Raw genomic sequence first — 6368 nt, forward strand, 5'->3', positions numbered from 1 at the left:
TGTTGTCAGAGAAGCCAGCACTTCAACATAGCATGTTTCCTTAATGTCTGATCAGAGAGTAAGATACCTTTATCGTTTACCTCTCTACACAGCTCACTGATTGGACCTTTAAAAACAGAATCCTAAACCCTAAAAGACACAAATCATGTTTGTAGATACTCTATCAAAACACATAAACCACCACGCTCAGTGTTGTTTGGTTTCTGCTCGTCTTCCTGGCGCCAGTGCTCGTGGCAAAGCAACCTGCACACTAATGAACACAGAGACAGAGCCTGGCTCCTAATGAGGTCCTGCCAACAGCTAATTATAGTGGAAAGTAGCATGAAAACATGTGGACTCTGTTACACAGGGGGGTTTGTGCTAGATGTAATATAGTGATGTAGAGTGATTTAATTACTCTATACAAGCTAACTGATGTGATTTGGTCCCTGTGTGCTTACAGCAGGAGTGTTATTCAAGTGTTAGCCCGTCTGTGGTGTACTCTTAGCGTGTAAGAAAAACATTGAAACAACAACAGAGTTCAAGAGAAATTTGAATTATCGAGGCAGATTAGCAGGACAGCTAGTTTGCTACGGTTAGCGTCACATCTTAATAAATCTAGCATGCATGCAAATGTTCACATATCCTCCTCCTCCTCTTCTTCAGTGTAAATAAGTCTCAGAGCTCCTCAAAACATGTGTGTGAAGTTTCTTGTTCTAAATCCACTCTGATCCTGTATTTGATCATGTCTATAAACCCCTTTATTTCAGCCCTGCTCACAACAGGCTGTTTCTGTGTCTGTACCTTTAAATATGTAAATGAGCTGTGTCTGACCACGCCCCCCTCTCTGGAAGGACTTGGGTGTACTCTGTGCTTTCTCGCTCCATGTCCTATTGTTTACAGTGAGAAGGCAGACTCAGAGGGCAGAACAAACACCTCGCTGTGTATCTTCAGCTTTAGGCGTCCAGAATAACAAATCAAGTTGAGTGTTTGCCGTTTGTCTGGTGAGGAAAAAGACAACGGTATGTGAAACATTAACCACCACAACGCCACATCTACTTTTTATTTCTACTGGCAGAAGGAGGCTGCACTGGGGAGGAAAAACATGTCACCTCAGGCTTTGATGTATCATTAGAGATAATAAGAAAAAAGTTCTGTGTTAAGTAGAGCATGACAAGCTGCCAGACGGGCTTAATAACAGATACTCTTTATTTGCCAAAATGCTTTTTTTTAGCAATGAAGCTAAACTTACTACGCCCTGCTCTGCCTGCCTAGAATAACCCACACCTGATTCCTCCAGACTGCTGCTGCTTTAAACAGATTCGTGCCCATAAGAGATGATTTGCCTCCAAGCGTACTTGAGTCAACAAAATTCACGTTGTGTAAATGATTTCTGCTGAAAGTGCAGAAACAGTCGAGTGGCGCTTCACTTCATCACGCAGAGCTTTCAGTGAAAAACTGGGACTTCAGTCGGGGAGAAGATAAGCTTATTACAGCCTGTTATCTGTGACTCTGTGTTTATATGAAGCTTGCAGGACAGTAGATTAGCAGAGGGCCGAGAGAGGAGACGGATGGGAGGGAGAGTTTACCGAGAGAGAGGGAGAGAAATAAGAGAGAGGGAGAGAAATAAGAGAGAGGGAGATAAGGGGGGGGGGGGTAAACAAGTCGGATGTCAACTTATGTACTCAAAACTCAGGTAGCAGGTGAGTGATAGGGGGGGTGAGATTAAACAAGGAGACTTACATTGATGCCTTCCCAGGAAAACTCGGCACGGCCATGCTGGGGGAGGGGGAGGGGGAGGAGGAGGGGAGAGGAGTACAGGTACAGCAAAGGCATGAGGAGAGGATTTGAAAGAGGGAAATGGAGTTTTAGGTCAGAAAAGGTGGATTTAAGCTTTTTAGTTAGAAATGTCATGTTGGATTTTCAGGATCTTAAAGACTGACTCACATTTACTCTGGAATTCACTTTTCTTTTCTACCTTGGACACATGTGGAGAAGCTCTGGTCTGAAGCTGCATCCAAAAGTCAACCTTTGACCTTTGAAGATCAACAAACCCTTCAGGCGCGTTCGGGTTCAACCATCGAAGAGTTTCTTATTAATTAGTTTTTTGAAAGCGTCACATCAACCAGTAAAAGTAGAAACCTGTGTGTGTGTGTGTGTGTGTGTGTGTGTGTGTGTGTGTGTGTGTGTGTGTGTGTGTGTGTGTGTGTGTGTGTGTGTGTGTGTGTGTGTGTGTGTGTGTGTGTGTGTGTGTGTGTGTGTGTAAATATACACAGAAGCAGCTTTAAATCCAAACGATTTAACTGTAATAACATGTTTTATATTTATTATCAGCTGAGTCTGAGAGACGACACAGAGAGCAGTTTGTTGGAGAAACAGTTGAGTTATTTTGTGTCGTCTTTGTTGTTATTTTGTGTTTGTTGTTGTTATTTTGAGTCGTGTTTGTTGTGTTATTTATTGTTGTGTTTGTTGTGTTATCAGCTTTAAAATCCCTCTTTGTCGCTCCACACTGCTCAGAATGTTTACGTAACCAACGGATACCATTCAGCTGTTTCCAGGGGCAACAGCAAATCTGATCCTTGGCAGAAACCTGGACCCCATTAATTATGTGTCGTCATATGCAAACACACACACACACACACACACACACACACACACACACACACACACACACACACACACACACACACACACACACACACACACACACACACACACAGAGGAGCATACATTAGTCACATTGTGCTGTGGACACAAAGACAGTGGAGCCGTTTGGAAACTGTCCAGAGTGTTTTCAGTACACATCTGTCAAAAGGATTCTTCTTCACATCAGGCGCTGCGTGGCTCTGCCCCAGACTTCCTCCTGCGGCTCTTTAAGCTCGTTATCATCGTTGTGCTGTTCACAGATCACAGGCCGAATGGGAGGTGAAACGGAAATGCCCTAAACTTCACGTCTAAGTAAATCCAGAAGTTTGTCTCATGAAGCTGCTGCTGAGACAGAGACAGCCGAGAGATAAATGATTTTTTATCAATTACTACTCATCTAACAAATTCAAAATATGAGGGAAATATTCTGGAGTCATATTTTAAATAAACGATAAGATCTTTATGAAGAACATAATGACAGAAGCAGAGTCTCCTGTAACCGTGACCTTTAAAATAATCGGACTTAACGGAGGATTTATCGTCTTTAATTGAGTCCAATTTCTCTTTCTCTGTCTTAATTTTTAAATGGTAATATGAACTGACGTGTGCAGGACCCCGGGCATGCTGCGTTCAATTAAAAAATATTAATGGTGGTCATGAAACTGGAGGTCATGACATGTTTCTCTTCCTGCCAATGAAAGGCGTCTGATCCAACCTTCACAACAGGATCCTACTTCTCCTCTGTCGCCCCCTGGTGGTGGGGTAGATCTGATCATCAGCGTTGTGTCTGTGAGGAGAGTCGGCTCTTCAATGTTTTTATAGATAAGAAATCAAAGAATGAAAGTAATGGAACAGACCAGAAGTCTGTCATAGGAGTATTATTACTCCAAGCATGGGACAAAAGGTTATCAAAGGAAACAAAACAATAATAAAAATGCTAATTGGACAATATCACGGCGTGGAGGAGACGAGAGATCTCATGAGGTTCTTATCACTAAAAGAATAAGAAGAGAATCTGACTGAGCTCTGCTGGTTTTTATTCCTGATTTCATCATCAGGACTCAGAGACTCTGTAACAACAACATCTCCATGAGTGATTCTGGGTCGGACTGCTTAACTTTCCTCAAATACAAGCGTCTGTTAGTAAATTAAAAAAAATATGTTGTGTTGCCGCGGGCGGTGTCTTCACTGTCTCCATGTTAAATTCATGTCAGAGACGTTTGTGTTCATGAAAAGTGGATGAGGAATAATCCTCCTTTAATGAAGCAGAGGCTGAGATATCGGAGATTTAAAGACACAAAGCACAAGATAACTTTTAATAATAATAAATTAGACTTTTAAAGCGCTTTTCTCAAAACTTAAAGACGCTTAACAAAGAGTGACAACAAAAACAAAACGACAAACAAGTAATGAGAAGAAATAATGAAGAGAAGTTCATTTTGGGGGGGATTTCTTGAAGGCGTCTGTGATGTTTTTTGGGAGTGAGTTCCAGAGGTTTGCAGACCTAAGAGTGCAGGTGGGAGACAGGTAGGGGGGGAGGGGGTGGGTCACATGACTGGTTTAGTCATGTTGGTATGTTTACACCATAGACAAGGGGAGGAGATTTAAATTAAAAAAGCCAAATCAGCATTATTCATTTTATGTCTCCATCTCTATCGACGGTTTTTTACTGAGCCCAGTTTTAAAACAGGAAATCAAAAACTGACAGAAATGATATTTAGATGATTGTGACTGAAATCAGCATTATAGTTTTAAGAACTTCCACTTCCTGCTGATCATTCAGTCTTCAGTATTAATCAGTGATCTCGTCTGTTTGTCTTTTTGAGCTATGAGGAGAAAACTGCAGCGTGAACCCTCTAAACTCTTCAATGAATGCAGCAGAGGTCAGGGTCAGCATGTGGCCTCCATTCAGAATAAATAAGTGCCTGAGTAGGGCAGAGGCTGTGGAGGATGAGATATGGTGGTCGAATGTGTGAAGAGAAGCGAGTAGTACTGCTGGTGTCATCTCTGCCCTTGGGACTGTGTGCGTGGGAATTATTACCACCGCCTGCGTCAGAGGTCGTATAGTTTGGATTCAGAAGCAGCAGCCGCCTCGGTGTGTGAACGTTGAGCTCTCTCGCGGTCGAACGAGGACAGAAACCCTCGCGTCATCGCCGTCTTTATAATGTGTGTACGCGCTCTTATCCTGTATTCAAATTGACTCCACACATTGTATCACACAGCTGAGCTCTTCCTGTAGCCTCATCAATAGTGGATTTTTTCCTGAATCGAAGTGAGACGCAGCAGCATTGTGCGAGCTGAAACTCAAATCCATTCAGCTGTGATAACATTGACAGTCTCTCAGCTCAACATTTAAATGTTTACCCAGCCGGTTAAATCATCTCTTTATGCTGCAGGAAATCTGGCCTTAAAGCTTTCCCCTGACGTAAACAGTTTACACAATAATTAAAAACCTTGTATGCATCCGTCCTTCCCTCTTCGTCCTCTCAGGGTCAGAGAGCGAAGGCCTGTCCCAGTGTAACACTTAATGCTTCCACTCGCCATCGTCTGCGACTTTTTATCATTATTTGCCATGATGAGCGCCCTCTGCTGGTGCCCAGCATGGCTCTTGTCTGGTGGTTACATGCCAGTTTAACTTCACACAGCCTCCATTTTCCAGGTTAAGATCTGGTCTAATCCCTCCATGCTACAAGATGAACTTCACCCCACTCTGCTCATTTACATCTGGGTGATAGAGCAAGGAGAGAAAGCTCTTTAACTGGAGCTACAGCCCCCTCTAGTGGCCTGTTGCTACATTACAGCTTAGACGCAACATTTTACCTGCATTGAGGGCAGACATGTAAAAAATATAGTGATTATTACGCTGCGGTTTGAAGCCCAGAGTGAAGCGGCTGGGATGAGGGTCAGCACCTCCAAATACGAGGTGATGGATCTCTGCGGGAAAACAGGGGGATTGCTCCCTCCAGCTGTGGAGTGAGGGATTCAGAATCTTTATATCCAAGGGGGAAAAAACATCCAAGTAGTTAAAGGCTTTATATGTGATTTTTTTGATCCAGCAGATGTCGCCCTTGAGCACCAGCATGAAACCAAAACAACTGGCGCTGCATTGTTGTGTTAGCATGCTAATGCTAGCGATCTTTATTATGCTGGTATCTTCACACTGCATGTAAATTTACCTGAAATGAGCGTGATCTAGAAACACAGTTAAGCAGTGAGTACAGTATGTTATTCTTCTTTTCTCTAGTCCCTCAATTAAACAACTTTTATACACGAGGGGAGGAGTCAGCCGGCCGTCCTGGCGATGTAAACAAACTGAAGATAGGACTCTGAAAACTCTGAAAACATCACAGACAGTGGGACTCGGGTGTTACACCCATTGTAGACAGTCATGACTCACAGAGTTATTTTCAGAGGATAGACTTGATTTATATTATATTTAAGATCACATATAAAGACTTTAAAGATTAATTGAAATGTCTTATTAAAAGTCTGTTTTTTTTGTTTGAAGTCTTAAACCATTTACCAGAAAACCCCTGATGTAAATAAATGATGCCCTGTGTGTATCTGCGGCTCACTCTCCGTCAGATCGACGTGTGTTTTAGTCTGAGTTGTGTGAAGTTGGAAGGCGTACATCCTCAGAGGAGATCTGATAGGAGCACTCAGTATTGATCCGACTATTAGTGGAAGCACAAACAGGCTGATGTTTCAGCTAATGTGCCTCTCACTGAGCGCTGAGGCTACAG

The 6368-nt window shown here is 42.8% G+C and overlaps 1 protein-coding gene across 3 annotated transcripts in view; it reads right to left on the minus strand.

The window, feature by feature from the left end:
• The window catches only part of LOC110003061 (uncharacterized), a 48645-nt gene that overhangs the window by 12238 nt on the left and 30039 nt on the right, over positions 1 to 6368 (minus strand). The window lies entirely within an intron of this gene.

Source organism: Labrus bergylta, chromosome 19, assembly GCF_963930695.1.
Source record: "Labrus bergylta chromosome 19, fLabBer1.1, whole genome shotgun sequence".
NCBI classification, from domain to species: domain Eukaryota; kingdom Metazoa; phylum Chordata; class Actinopteri; order Labriformes; family Labridae; genus Labrus; species Labrus bergylta.